This window comes from Peromyscus eremicus, chromosome 5 (assembly GCF_949786415.1).
Source record: "Peromyscus eremicus chromosome 5, PerEre_H2_v1, whole genome shotgun sequence".
Classification (NCBI taxonomy): domain Eukaryota; kingdom Metazoa; phylum Chordata; class Mammalia; order Rodentia; family Cricetidae; genus Peromyscus; species Peromyscus eremicus.
In genome coordinates this window covers 23,808,642-23,824,906 of record NC_081420.1, presented here as the reverse complement: position 1 = coordinate 23,824,906, position 16,265 = coordinate 23,808,642, and the positions used below count along the sequence as shown (strand labels likewise).

The 16,265-nt window shown below is 38.4% G+C and overlaps 1 long non-coding RNA gene across 1 annotated transcript; it reads left to right on the top strand.

Moving 5' to 3' along the window:
* The first annotated feature begins 4,114 nt into the window (after positions 1-4,114).
* LOC131910365 (uncharacterized) lies at positions 4,115-13,084 on the top strand. Its single transcript, XR_009379115.1, has 5 exons — positions 4,115-4,207; positions 6,240-6,376; positions 8,118-8,219; positions 9,131-9,300; positions 13,031-13,084. It is a non-coding gene; the product is annotated as an uncharacterized LOC131910365 (long non-coding RNA).
* Positions 13,085-16,265: the final 3,181 nt, after the last annotated feature.

Sequence of the window (16,265 nt, the reverse complement as noted above, 5' to 3'; positions counted from 1 at the left end):
ATAGTATAAAGCAGAAAATTCCAGCCTCCTAAATCTGTGTGGAACTGAAGGGGGAAAATCCTATGTACGTTGATGGGAGTGACTATTGGAACCATGATACAGAAACTTGCTTAGAGACCAAGAAATAAAACATTTGCATTTATTTAGCAATGTCTACAGTGAACTCAGAATGGGAAGATTAACATATATCTTAGTTTTATTTCTAGTTATTGTGCCCCAATAAAAAAACTGAGAGGAAAAGGGCTTTTGGCTTATAATTCCAGGTTACAGTTCATCATCGCATGGAAGCCAAGGCAACAGGCACTTGGAGCAGCTACTGATATTCCTTCCACAGTTAAGACCAGGAAATAGTATAACAATGCATGTAGGCATGTGTTCAACTGGCTTTCCCCACTCTCGTACAAGTTAGGATCCATTGCCTAGGGAATGGTGCCACCCACAGTGGGAAAGTCCTTGAGCCTTAGTTAATGCTATCAAGAGAGTTCCACATAGAGACATGTCCACAGATCAACATTTTTTAGTAGATAGTACCTCAACAAAATTCTCTTCCAGATGATTCTATATTGTGTGTTAACAAAACTGGCCATTAAAGTATACATGTCTGGATTTAAAAGCACATCTCTGGTTGAGTAGAATTTATGAAACAGTAGTTCTGGGCTTTTTGTTCTCAGTTAAAACCTAACAGTTACCTATTGCTCTTCTGTAAGACTAAGGGATGATTGCTGGAAAGGAAGACCACTGAATCATGTACTTCTTCCCACTCAAGGGGAAATTCTGTATGTTTTGTTTATACTTTCAGTCAAGACAAAAAGGCAGTGTTCTTATTCCAAGTCTGAGTAACTACAAGTATGATGCACAAACATACTCCAAAATCATAGAGACAAGAAGACCAGAGAAGGGGGTCAGTCCTACAAGCTCACATCAAATTTCTAAACCACTATACAGTACAATTTAGGAAAAAAGTCATTTGCTTTTGGCAGTATTGTAGTGGTTTAAAGATAATTTTTTATAACCATTACATTAAACATTTACATTTCAGTCCTTTTCGCAGCTGTGAAAATATTGTCAATGTAATAGTTCTGTTTGGTTCATTTAAATCGCAAGCCTTGTAAAATAGACTTTTGTTTCTCTGTTCCTTGGTTTTAAGAGAGAACATTTTCATTAGCTTTTCCATAATTTTAGGTTCTTAAATTTCCAAATTTTTGAGAGACATTCTGTAAAAACATCTTGGTAGTGTTGGGATCAAACCAAGGACCTGAATTATGGTAGGTAAGCTTTCCGCCACCAAGTTACACAGGATCTGGGTGTGTTAAATCAGTGATAGAGACTTGCCAAGTATTCAGGGGACCTTAGACACTATCTCTAACACTGCAAAATAAATAAGTGGCAAATTAATAAATTGTGTTGTTGGTTTTTAAACATGATTTGTTGGGTTGCAAATAGTCTGCAATGATTAAGGGCCATGACTACTCTTTGATAGAACCCAGGTTCAATTTGCAGCAACCACGATGCAGCTTGTAACTGTTTCTAACTCCAGTCCCACTCAGATGATCTGATGCCCTCTTTTGGCCTCAGCTGGTACTGCATGCAGGTGGTGCATAGACACATATGCGAAGAAAACACCCACGCACATAACATGAAATAAAATTTATGTCTGTTTTATGAAAACACTGGCATATTAATACAGGTGCTGAAAATAAATATTTTCCTATACATCAAAGAGTCTTAACATTCTTCCAATTACAACCACCTTTACCCAGGAAAATTTTACTTGATATTGGCTATGTAGAGATACATAATATAATAGACATACAGACAAAATGTCAACTAAAAATAAATGACAAGAAGTTATTTTAAAATTTGTATTTTTGACAGATTTTATATTTATTTGTGTGCATGTGCACATACTTGCATACGTGTGTTTGTGTGTATATGTGTGTGTGTGTATTTGTGTACCACATGGTACTTGTGGGTTAGAAGTAGAAAAGAGCATCAAGTCCCAGGGAGCTGGAGTTACAGGCAATTGAGAGTTGTCAGATGTGACAACTTAGCTCCAGTCCTCTGGAAGAGCAGGAAGCTCTTCTAGCTGTCACATAATTTCCCAACCCAAGAAAATTATTTGAAAACAATATATGTACATATATATGTGTGTGTGTGTGTGTGTGTGTGTGTGTGTGTGTGTGTTTGGTAATTATGTTTATTTATACTTTTTATAAATGAATAAATTGCTGTTGTCTTTTTAAAATATTGTTTACAGGGCTACAGAGTTGTCTCAATGTTTATGAGTCATGGCTGGTCTTCCAGAGAGCCTAGTATCATGTCATCATGTCAATGTACATACATACATAATATACAAATACATATATATTATATAATTTTAGTATTTCCTAAGAATGAAAGCAGTCTAATAAGCTAATGAGTTAAATGTGTTTATTTTTACACAAATAATGATGTTGGCTCCTCCAGGACTTCCTTCCCAGTACTGACAGATAGGTTTGATGCTACTTTCCTCCTAGATGCACTCAGCTCCTATGGAACCTCCCTTTCCTGCTCACCATATAGGCACTAATCTTTTCCACCCCAAAAGTAGTCCATCTACTCTGCAAACTCTCCTTTCTGAGCACTGGACAGGCATTGCTCTGCCCTATGTTATAGGCTCCTCCAGGATCATGATTCCAACTGTTTCGAAACTGCCTGGATCCTCTGGGATCTCCCATTCCTACACCGCAGACTAAGTATTTTCCTTCAAACCCTGTAAGCTGTCCACTTCTCTAGAGTGTGGCTTCCCAGTGCTTCTAGGTAGGCCCTGCACCTCCTGACCCCAGAGGCCCCCTGACTACACATACAGCTTCCTAAGATCTCCTGCCCACAGCCACCAATTGATCAGAGCTTGCTTAAGGTGGAAGACTAGGAGGTCCACAACAGAAGGCATCAGAGGAGAGGACTAACAGAGGGAATGCTTACTCTTGGATAGTGTCTGTCTGTGCAGACAGTTGTGGATTCTCAAAACAAGAGTAGTGATAGGATCTGAAGCCCTCAACGCTAACTCTACAAAAGAAAACAAGGTCTCTGCCCTCTTATATTATAACTGTCTCTTGAATACTAAATGCACCTCCACAGAGAGAAGAAAGATGTTGTGAGCAAAAAGAAAGACCCAGCTGATAAAGTACTTCATGTAGGTTTGTCACAGACCAGAAAAAAAAGTAACATGAATAAAGAGACATCTTGTCTTCCACTCCTACAAATTACTGACCCTATAATTATGGATCCAGTGAGCATGACCTGGAGGAACTTACAGCAAAAAATTAAAAATAATGACTTTAACTATGTACAAATAGCTATACAAGAGTATGAGTACATTCCTAGACAGCATCTTCCAACAAATATAGGGAAATTTAAATAACAGTTTATTGGGCAACAAGGGAATAAATCTGGATATTGCCAGCAATGGAAACTACAGAAAGTGTACAAACTCATGGGGAATAAAAAACATATGACTACATGATATGTGTCAGTGATGAAATCAAGATAGAAACATTTAACAATCCAAGAACAGAATGAAAATGAAAATACTACATACCCACATCTATGAGGGCAGAAACTGAGAAAATTCAGACAACCAATAAGGGCATAATTAAAAATTTATATGCCACTAAATTGGAAAATATGATAAAGATAGATAAATGGTTAGATGCTGGCCAATCAGCACTTTATTTATTAACCAATCAGAACAGCACATTCACAGCATACAGAGTGATATCCACAGCAGCTGGGAGCTATAATAATGACTAATCTACCAAGATATTCCCATGGGGGCCTTAGTGGCATAAGTGTTCTATGAGTAACTAACCACTTTATGATTGAACCTAAGGCCTCTCTATAAGATGAAACTCATGCCAGGTACCATTAATCAGGCAAAACACAGGGGCTAGTTAGGTCACAAACCCTAGAGGAGAACTTAATAGTATTACTCTGCTAAATGGACATAGTAATAAACTGCCCCCTAAGTTCTTGTGCTGGAAATGTCTTTCTGTATGCTGTGAAGGTGTTACTCCGATTGATTGATAAATAAAATGCTGATTGGCCAGTAGCCAGGCAGGAAGTATAGTGTAGACAGGATAAGGAGAGAGGAGAATTCTGGGAAATGGAAGGCTGAGTCAGGAGATGCTGTTAGCTGCCACTGCCACCATGAGAAGCAGGATGTGAGGTACCAGTAAGCCACAAGCCGTGTGGCAACTTATAAATTAATAGAAATGGGTTAATTTAAGATATAAGAACTAGATAGCTAGAAGCCTGCCATGGCCATACAGTTTATAAGTAATATAAGCATCTATGTGTTAATTTGGTCCAAGCGGCCAGCTGCAGGGCCGTGGAAGCTGAACAGAACCAGGAAAATTTTAGCTACATTCTTGTCTTTATACGTATAGTGCTGTGGAATAACCCTTCTGTACACAGTGAAAATGTGTTGCTTTTATTGATAATAAAAAGCTGATTGGCGAGTAGCTAGCCAGGGTTTTCAGGGGGTCTTCCCAATCAAGCCTGATTCATATCAACCTGGGATGAATCCACAGCCTCTCATCTCCTGTGCAAACAAAAGTATAAGCTCTTCCACAAAGCAACATATCTACATCTATATCTATATGAAAGGCAATGGTCAGGTTACCAGAGCCAGAGGTAATGGGGGCCTGCAGTAAAACAGTGTTTACTCAACATGGAAGAAAAATAAAGGCATTAAAAGTGAATACCATAACCAAACTGGTGAAAAGATTTCAAAATTTATTTTGATATTGTATTTCATTAATGCTGTCTACTCAGAAAGAACAATAAATATATGGTAAACTTCATAAGGTTTTTACATTTTTAAAATGTGGGTTGATCATTGTAAACTCCTTTTGGGTATTGTGGGATTGAATAGTTAACTATAATGGACTAGAATTAAAGGTATGTGCTAGCTTTCTATCATTATAACAAAATATCCAGTACAACAAAAAAGAAAAATAATGTGGCTGTAACCAGAGGTTCCCTAGAATAGTCATAACTGTGCAGAAGTCTATAGACAGGTTGATCAGAATTTCATGTTGAGGAAACACTGCAAATCAAGAGCTGAAATTATCTTAGGCTAACTTCAGTCCTGTGGTTAGCCTTCATCATCGACCTCTGACAGTGACCTAACATACTCCATAGTCTATCTACAGGTAAAATATTTTTAATGTGTTAATATAGCAGGTTAACTTCCACAAACCCAAAGCCAGAATGTGTCATCACATAGCATCTAAAGCCTAAAACAAAGTTTCCCCTCTTTACTGTAACACCCTAACTGATGTCCCCACCAATGATCTTTTTTTTTTCCTGTAACAAAAAAGTTCATATAACTATTTCCATGCTGGAACTTGGTGTTCCTGAGCCATAGTTACTAGTGCTTGGCTCAGAATAAGCTACCCCTCCCCACCTCCTTGAGCTGAGAGCTGTGTTTTCTATCTCCATGGCTCATGATACTAATCCGTGATCCAGTCCTAATCACTCTAACCTGCTGCAGCTCATACAGTTCACCAACAGGGCACCGCATGGTGGAAGAGTAATATTCACCTCATGTGGCCTGGAAACAGACCACAGCAGGAAAGCCCAGGTTCCAATAATCTCTTCCAGAATATGCTCCCATTGATCTAGTTTCTTCCAGCTAGACCCTCATCCTAAAATCTCCACTGCCTCCTTCCAGTTCTGAGGCGTTGGGGCTCAGCCTCAATCACCTGGCCCCTTAGAGGACGCATAAGCTAACCCATGATAAGGAAAGGGAATGATCTCAAAATCTTGAAGCAGAAAACTGGAGAATTATCTGTTGGTAAGCAAGTAGCAGTGTGGAAGTGAGAAAAAATCTTCACTCTGAGTTCGTTTTTATTCTATTATTTTTTTAGCTGATTGATTTTTTTTTTCTGGTTTCTGCTTGGTTTCAACTTCTCAATTCTGAGTAACCTCTGGTTTCTGGAGATGTGTCTCCTCGTATCTACTTTTTGTTGTGGCTTATGTTCCTTCTGCTCTTGTCTGCCTGGTCAACCTGAACTCCTACTGCTGATCTTCCAGGAGCTGGTCTGCTGTCCTTACACTGTCTCTCTTGCCTGGCTTTCTTGTCTGGCTTCCCAGCACATCCTCTCCCTGGCCCTGTGTGAAGAGTATAATGTGGAGGAAGAAGTAAGTCCATGAAGAACATCATCCTGCCTGAATCACCTTCCCTTTGCTTTCAGATGCTGTGCCCTTTAGGACCACATGCTGTTACAGCTGTTCAGGATCTTCTTGCATGCCACCTGGCTTCAGTCATTGAGCTGCTACCCACTTCATCCCACTCCAAGGCAGCATTTTAAAGACAACACATTCCACATTGGTTTGATGTTTAGCTATTATACTTTATCTGTATAGCTGTGGTAAAATATATGTGTCCCTGAACTAGATTTATCTGGATCCATGTCCCAGGTTCATAACTTGTTATAAAATCCCAGATAAATATTGCTAAAAAATGTTTTGAGACTGGGCTCATATGCCTCACACTGTCCTCAGAGTCATTATGTACCCAATAATAATATTGAATATCTGTCCTCCTGCCTGTATATCCTGAGTTCTGGGATTACAGGAGGAACCAGCATATGGTGTTTATACAGTGCTGGACATCAAACCCAAGGCTTTCTGGATGATAGACAAGCACTTAACCATTACACCCTCAACCTCAATTTTTTTAAACTAGTAAAATGAGAATAATAATGATGCTCATAAAATGAGGTCTTTTTGCTATACCTGGGGAGGAACAGCATTCTTCCAAATGTGTTATACAACTTGTTGTGACAACGAAGTCTCTCAGAAAGAATGTGACTTTGACAAGATATGCACCAGAGTATAGTTAGAATATTAGAAACAGCAAATTGGAAATCAGCTTGATGTGTAACTATAGGGTAGGAGGCAAACAGGAGCATACTTGCATTCGGGTATTAAATGAAGCCCCAACACTGAAAGTCTAGGTCACCGCGCTTCTATGCTAAGTTCCCTCCTATAAACAGAGGTTGAGGATAGTACTGTCTCCATTGCATAATCAGGATAGAGGAAATGGTGCGTTCAACCTATCATGGAGTTTCTGAAGCTTCGCTTTTTTATTTGTACTTGGTTTTTGTTTGTAGAACATAAAATGAAAGCATGCATTAGTATGAATTCAAAATAATTTTAAATTTCATTTCGTTAGCTGTTAGTGTGCATGAACAATTTGAAATACATAGTAAGCCTAAAAATAAATAATTATTGAGGATATATAATGGAATGATAGCTAGATGCAGTGTTAAAATTTCTCCATTTAAAAAATCACTCATCTGGTGCTAGAGACAGGGCTCAGGGGTTAAAAGCACTTGCTGCTCTTGCTGAGGACCTGGTTTGGTTCCCAGCACCCACATGGTGGTTGACTATTTTTGTAAGGACAGTTTCAGGTGGTCTGACTTCCTCTCCTGAAACCTTTTTAGGTTCTGCATGTATATGGTAAGTGTGTGTGTGTGTGTGTGTGTGTGTGTGTGTGTGTGTGATATCTCTATTTAACTTAAGTGTTCCCAGATCATAGCAGCTACCTTCTGATACCAACATGTTGGCTAGTACCCAGGTCTTTCAAAAAAAAAAAAAAAAACAAACCAGATATAATAAATACTCTATAGGAGTGTTTTTTGACTTAAAGATTTCATTATTAAAATATGATCACCACACCAATCTAAGACTGGCTTACCCAGAGCTAAGCAACTTACATCATTAAGGAAAACCCTTCAACCACTAGGAGTAGGTGCAAGCTTTTAAATTTTTCTATTGAATTCTTTTGTTGTTTACTGTCTTACCTGGAGATTTTTTTTTGAAAAATAATATGCGCTGAATTTGAATATGACCATAAAGAAAGGAATTATTATGTTAGCCTTCTCATTTGTGTGCACATGTATACATGTTTGTGTGGGGGATGGGGGAGGGGGGAGAGAGGTATGTTTGGTGTATGTGTATACGGTGGTGAGCAATTGCATGTGTGCACCTATGTGAGTGCACGCTTGTGGAGACCAGAAGATGGCCTTGGAGCTCCTTCTTTATCACCTTTCTTGTCTTTGAAACAGTGTCTCTCCACGAACCAAAGCTCACAGTTTTCTAAAAGGCTGGCAGCCAGCCAGTCCCAGCAATCCTACTGTCTCTGCATCCCGCCCCACAATGCTGAGGTGGTAGGTATCCTTGAGACCAGACCAGGTTTGTTGTGTGGGTGTTGAAATCTGAACTTAAGTCCTCGGGATTGTGCACCAAGTCCTTTCTAAAATTTTATTTTATTTATTTTCTATTGAAAATAGGTTATTTCCTCATACAATATATCCTGTTTAAAGTTTTCCCTCCCTTTACTCCTCCCAGTTCTTTCCTACCTCTCCTCCTGGATACATTCCCTTTCAGTCTCTCATTAGAAAAGAAGAGACTTCTAAGAGATAACAACCAAACATGATAAAATAAAATATAGTAAGATAAAACAAAAACCATCATATTGAGGCTGGACCAGAAAGAGTCACGAGAGCAGGCACAAGAATCAGAGACCTCCTCATCCACACTCCCAGGAGTCCCATCAAAATACAAAGCTATAATACATATGCAGAGGACCTGGTGCAGACCCATGTCAGTCCTGCGCTTGGTATTTCAGTCTCCGAGTTCATTGGAGCTTTGCTCGGTGTTTTAGGGGGCCTTGTTCTCCTGGTGTCTTCTGTCCCCTCTGTCTGCCCAACTCCTTCTGCCTCCTTCTCCAAGAGGTTCCCTGAGCTCTGAGGGAAGGGATTTGATGGAGACATCCTAGTTAGAGCTGTGTGTTCCAAGGATTCTTTCTGTGTAACTCCTGGCTGTGGATCTCTGCATCTGTTCCTGTTGGCTGCAGGAGGAAGCTTCTCTGATGATGACTGAATAAGACACTGATCTAAGTACAGCAGAACACCATTAGGAGTCATTTCACTGCTTTGTTTGTTTGTTTTTAAGACCAGTAGTGTTTGGTTTTATTCTGGATCTCTTGGCTACTTAGCCTCTGGTTCTTGGTCACGCAAGTAGTACTCTTAAGCACTGAACTATCTCTCTAATCCCTAACATTCTGGATATCCCACAGAAATGTTCAGCTTCCTCGGTGGCATATGAAACCAATGCTGACCATCATCATCATCTCCAGAAATTATGGTTGAAGTAGGTTTGCTGCATTTTCCATCAGAGGATACCAATGTAGCAAGTACAGTCACCATACTCTCATTGTAAAAAAGACATCTTAGTCCATAAACCTGAGTAAGTCATCCTTATAAAGTTGAGGCACCGAACTTACTATATTCAACTTTGGATATTTAACCTAACTTCCTTAATGAAAATGTGTTTACCATTGTTTACCTGGAAAAAATACACAGAATTCCCTAGGTAATAAATTGCTTGAATCCAAGTTATAAATAAATAAAGCAAGTATCAGAATCCTAGAGAATGAAACTTCCCATAAAGATTGAAAAATGCTTTAATAACACATGAATTTTATGCCATTGGTAATATAACTGGAAATCAAAAAGTGTATTAAATATGAACAACATATAGAAATGTCATAGTTTATTATTTCAATTTTTTATTTCTGCATATTCAAACAATCATATGAAATTTGAGATTGAAAACATCTCATTCATTATTCAAACCTTATTTTAAACAACTATACATGAACCATGAAGGAAAAGCTTTCACCTCTTGCTCACTCAGTGATAGAGACATCATTACTGTAACTATTTCCCACTGAAGTTGCTTTCCAGGAAGAATGGGCCTCACAGAAGAATGAAGGCAATAGATACCAAAACTTTTAGAAAATTATTGATAAAAAATGGAGTCACTTGTTATTCATGTTGTTGTTTCATTCTGAAAAGGGAATATTTTATTCTGTTCTGGAAACATTTCATTCCAGAAATTTATATCCCCACCCACAACCAGAACTGAAAAAAAAAAAAAAAAGCCACAAAAAAGAAAAAGAAAATCTATTGGGTAGCTTCATATTTTGAGAAAAGTAGCGTGTGCGCGCGCACGCGCGCGCGCGCACACACACACACACACACACTGTTAAAATCATAGCTGAGATTAGCTGATTAATAAACTGATAAAGAAACTCAAACACCATGCTGAAAAAAATTGTCAAAGTTTTTGAAAGATTAGAAAGAAATAACACAAGCTAAAACAGAGAGGAGAGAAAATACCAAGGAAAATGCTGGAGAAGAGAAACAGGATCCACAAAGGGTGTGCCAGGGAAGAAGAGACATCCTGGTCAGGGTTGTGGGCAGCATGGTTGGTGAGAACTGGGTAAAGTGGACAGAGAAGCAGAGATCAGCATCCTTTTTTCTAAGGCCACATACAGCACCTTCCACAGGCAGACAGGACCTGTCCACAGATGACGTGCTGGCACTCTGGCTGGTCTTAAGCCAAAGACATTTTAAGTTGTGATGGTTTTACTTCAACAAGGGGAAAAATGAGGAACTGGATCATTCATACTTGTTTTCTCAAAACATATGGGTTTTTCTGAAAAGAAAATAAATGTTAAAAAAATCACAAAGTACCACCTTTCCTTAGATGGGGTACCCTCCCAAACAAATTCTTTATTTCTTGAATCTTTAAAACAATCACTCTTAGCAGACAGTTTTGTGTGTGGGAAAGGGAGACTGGGGGGGGGATGGGAACTATGACAGATGCAAAACCTGAACTGATGAAATGCTCAGTTAACAGCATAAATTCTATGAATTCATATGTTTGTTTTTATATAAGTTATCAGTTTAGCATTTACCTGAGCTGTGGAACATTCATGATTCTTTCTGCAGATGGGCTTTTGCTCCATTATTTGGGATCTCTCTTTTTCTCCACAACTTTATGATTAGACAAAAAGGCATGAGGAAAATAAGAATTATTATGTCTCACAAGGAAGATCAGCACAGGTAAGGCTCCATACCCATTTTCCCAAAAGCTGTAGAGAGCATTTCAGTTAGAAATATGTTTCATTTTCTCTCAAGGGGAATTTGAAAACTATGTTTGGTTTTGCTATTACATGGACTTACCTTTTGATAGATGATAAGAACAGTTTTAGAGAGGAATCAATACTAATAAATAAATGTGGGAAAAATTCATATCTTCAAGGATTATAAACTAAGTCTATATATATATTTACACATATGTTTAAATTTTAAACTTCAAAAGATGTTGTAAATGGCTTTATGCTTGCTAATAGTTAATAGGTAGCATTGCTACTTGTTTAAAATATACTTTAATTTTTAATTCTTGGTTTTCAGACAAGCCTCTATTTTTCATTCATGATACTATAATTTACCAAAATATGTCATCTTTCAGTTGCTATGTGTAGGTGTTTTCAGCATACTGAAATGCTCTTGTTGGTAATTTTATCATTATACATGAATGATGTTCAGAAAGACAGTGTTCTAAATACACGAGTGGCACTCTTCCACTTTTATATGACATCAATAAGCCAAGACATTGTCTTGCACGAGTGTTTTACACATCGGATATCTGAGTTCCCAGGAAAACAGGCTTTTCAATACCTCTAGAAGCGCTTCACCTTTCCTTGTATTTGTCAAAACTCAAGCTGTGATGAGCCTTGTAACTTTGGTGCAATTTCCATAAACCAATTAACTATGGGTGTTTATCTGTTCAGCAGAATGAGCAGGGCTGTAGAGATGGGAGAAAGTGGGACCCACATGAAGATAGACGGTGAGGAGCTGGGTTAACAGACAGACAGATTTGTAGGCGCAGAACCACCCATTTTCACCCATAATGAGCAGGCTCGGGCAGCTTTAATTCATGTGTTGTGGGCTTTTTGTCTCCTGCACCACAAAAGGGAATACAGGGCCCTGTTAGGGGAGGGTTAGATTAGTCCTACATGGTCAAAGGAAACAATGCTGACATGTTACTTGATCAGAAAGATGTTTTCACACTGTTTCTCTTAGATGGTCCCTGGGGACAACTTTCTTTCACTCTCATCCTCTGTCTGTCTGTCTGTCTCTCTCTTTTTTTAATTACCAAGCATGACATTCATGGTTATTTCTTCTTTCCACCCAGTTGACTACAAAGGGGCCAGCTCTTGGTCCCCCTTGTTGGTCAGGCCTGGGGGAGGAAGTGACAGAAGGCTGGCTTTATTTACCTTAGCGGCTTCCCGTGTAATCTGGTTAATCGTGTGGCTAATGGGAGGACTCTGCGGATCCCCACACACTGCGCTCCACAATGAGGACTCATTCATATTTAATACAATAGAGTGTTTAAGTCATTCCACGCTTTGTGGAGAAGATTGCCTTTCTTTGTGAGCTTGCTCCCCAGAAGCCCCTGCCCCCTCCTCTTTCAGACGGGCATATGTTCCCGCTCCTGCCTGCTGCAGCTGGACAAGGAAAAGGCAGGCTTCTTTCTTTTCACTTTTTTTCAGTCAATGAATTGATTACCGTGTGTGAAATGGGACTGAAATAGCCCCCACCCCTGGCTGGCGGACGCATAGATTAGCCTTTTGGTCTTCTAATATTTCACATCAAGATACTCTAAGAGGAGGCAGGACTCGTGTTCCTCAAGTTGTCCATTGTGAGCATAACAATCTGTTGAGTACAAAAGAAAAATAAATAAATAAAAGCAGGTGGAGTGTTGGGCTGGTTCTTTTAATAACATCTGCGTGTGACGCTCCTTAAGCCAGAGCTCTGTGGAAAACGCCTCAAGTTACTATGGGGTGGTGGGAAATAGACATCTACTTACTAAGACAAAAGTTTAAAGACATCTGAACTGAAAGAGTAATTTCATCAACACACTACTCACTCACTGGCACTTGGGTTTGATTTTAGAGGGGATGAGGTCTCATTAGTCCTAATGGGCTAGATAATGGAAACCCAGGTTCATCTACATCCCATTGGGTGAACTGCAATTTTTGAGAATAATGGACTTTGGGATTTTGAAGTAGAGATTAGAATAATTTTTAATTCCTTTATTTATTTTTTTTAAAGTTTAATTGCAGTTTTAAAAGACCTGAAATCTGACATCTCACATCGCTTGCCTGCCATGTCAGAAAAGTGGGTAATCACTCTTAACTTATATGGTAGGGTAATTTCACTGCTCTTCAGATGATTAAGATGGAGTCTCAAAGGTAAACATGAATGTTAATCTCTTCACTGTCAAACACTGCAGTGTCTTCGCTAAGCTGTGGTGTATCAAGCATCCTCTGGCTACAACTGCTCACATGGCAAAGTTTTCAAAGTAAGCTTGTGATGGAGTGTGCTTCTATTTAGAGCAACAAGCAAACTCCGGTGAGTTAATGAGCTGTCATCGGCAGCAGCAGTGGTTTAGATCCTTCTAAACAATGCATTCTGCTACAATGGCAACGTATAAAGTTATATCTACATACAGATGAATAAGACCTGCTCCCAGACTAATGAAAAGTGGAGAATTACAGACTACTGGAGTATGTAATCAAAGGAGACAGTGACGTTTATTTCTAAAATGATGTATGGTTTGCCTGGTTAAAAAAAAAAACAAAAAAACAAAAAAACACTAACATGATGCAGCCTGAAGGTTGGGGAGGCTGAATGACCTATCTCATTCCTAGTAGCTAGAGTCAGTCATAATACAGACACCTACTATGTTAGCCAAGAAGTGGAATGGAAGCCACCCACACAGCTACATGAAGACCTGGGCAAGTAGACACTGAATTATTGTTCTAGGAAGTCCTTTTTATTTATCAGTGTTGGGAATGTGAGAAAGCACAGTCATGTGGATCATCAAAGGATTGACCATAACCAGCGTTCACACCCCTCGCCCCGCCAAAAAAAATTGTTTTCTCTTATTGGATTAAGGCTTTGTGGTGTGTTATAGAGAACACATTTTGTTGTGTATATAACACAACTGATATTATCATTTGGTATTCATGTGCAAGACTATGTTGAGTGATGTAGAAGAAAGCTTGATTATCAGTCTTAATTTTCTGAGAATTGATGAGAGAACACATACTTAAAAGGTAAATGAGAGAACTGAATAGAGAGCTGTGCTTTTAAACGAAATATATCAAAGAGAAAAGGCAGTACTAATTAAAAAGGTTTTCCTATGAATGCCAGATAAAACAACAAGAAAGTGTGTCGGAGGACACTATTAAAAGCCCCAGTCTCTTAAATTAGCTTGACTCAAAATCAAGGAACCAAAGCGCACCAAAACCTTAATTAAAGTTTACTCTTGCAAGCCTCCTGCCTTGCCTCCTGCCTCACAGATGAGGGTTCATCTCCTTCCCCTCTACTTCATTAGAGTCCCAGCAATCCATTATCCTGTTCCTAATCCTCCTTTGGTTCTAGGAGTCGGGTTATTAGAGAGTCTGAAGGGTCCCTGTCATTGTGATGGAGGTGTGAATTGGTCACTAAGATGACAACTGGTGACAAGTGCTGTTTATTGGACTGCTACTTTGCTTCCTAATTACAGCTGATTAGCCTGCTGTTCGAAGAGGAAAACAACAGTTAGCACTTGGGCCTGGTCATCTGCCACATCCCCCTTCTTGTTTTGATTTTTCTGTCCACTGTGACTTTTCCATTTTCTTTCCTTCTGTTATTTCCCAACACTCAACAGGGATCTTTATTTCGCAAATGAAATTTTTGTTAAGATTTATTCCAAAAACTTTCATTAAAAACCATTTCAAGAAAATCTAATTTTGACTGTGAGATTTTTCCTCCCAGCCTCAATTTAGCTATGGATTTGAATTTTTTCCTACTTATGTTCTTACCTCAGTTTAAAGTGCTAAGTGAAGTTTTGGGAAGGGTAGTTAGTCAGAGTATCTCTATGTGAATGGGTTTTTACTAAAACAGGGGAGATGGTGGCTACCATGTTTAATTATCCTCTGAAGAATAATATAAGTGAAATTATTGTAATACATACTATTTCAGTTATGCCTAAGACCAAACTGGGGCACAGAAATCTATTCTCTGAATCATCTATTTATGCTACAGGGATATAAAAATTCTTTAAAGTTGTGTTTATAGAATAAAATCCATCACAATTAAGTGATTTTTGTCACTCTATCTATTTCTGTTGTTGTTGCTCTGTGAGGATTTGTTCGTTCTTATGTTGATCACATCTGAAAACGAACCAGACAAAAATAAAACCTGCTCTCTCAAAGTTAAACAAAGTAAAACTGGAGTTGACAGTGGTTGACTGTGATAGTTATTTGGATTAAAACAGACTTGTCTTATTGGTAGATTCTGCTTTAGTGGCTTAAAAACTGGCTCTTTGTTTTTTTGTGGTCAAGAATTAAATACCTTCATTTTTATTGATAGTGAAGACTTGGAATCTTGCAGTCTTACCCTTTAAATTGACATGTTTTACTCACTTCCATTTTAGGCATAAATCAAAGAAGGAGCCTGGCTAATGAAAAAAAGTGGCCACGTGACAAGATCAAGGAAGAAACTGGCCCTGTCCTCAGGACAGCCACAGAACCCATGTTATGATTTTTCGGTGATGAGGAATTCACTCAGGATAGAACAAAACCATCAACAGGAGCTAGTGTGTCTGAATGCATTTTAAATCAGTTTTGCTGTCATTCACTGTAGTGATCTTGGAAAACGGTTTTGTTGTTGTTGTTGTTTTGTTTTGTTTGTGTGTTATTGTTTTGTTTCCTGTTGAGATAGGTTGTCAAGATGTTTCTCAGGCCCACCTTAAACTCTCAGGTTCAAGTGTGTTCTCATCTCAGTTTCCTGTGTAGCTGAGAACACAGGCACAAGCTACCATGCCTGGCTGCTTGCCACAATGTTTATGGAATCATAAGATGTTAAAGTTGTAAGAAGCACTGAAATCAGACTACTATCTCAGGTATATATATATATATATATATATATATATATATATATATATATATATATATATATATATATATATATTCAAAAATATATCTACACAAAATATAAATTATTAGGACACACACTGTTTTTAGTTCATTAACAGTGATTGAGATCTTTCTGCCTTCCGTTGTTACCATTATTGTACTTATAGTATTTGTCATGATACTTGCAACGTTTTTGAAACACAGAAAATCTAGATACCTGGTTACTGTTTGCAATCAATAAGTCCATAAATTATAAAATATATGCTCCACTTAGTAAAATTCCTAATTTTGTTTAAAAAATTGAAATTATAGTTCCAGCTAATTAACTTAATCAATGATCATTTAGATACTATGGAAGTGGGTTAAAGTGGACTCTGGTGTCATATCTTTTCAC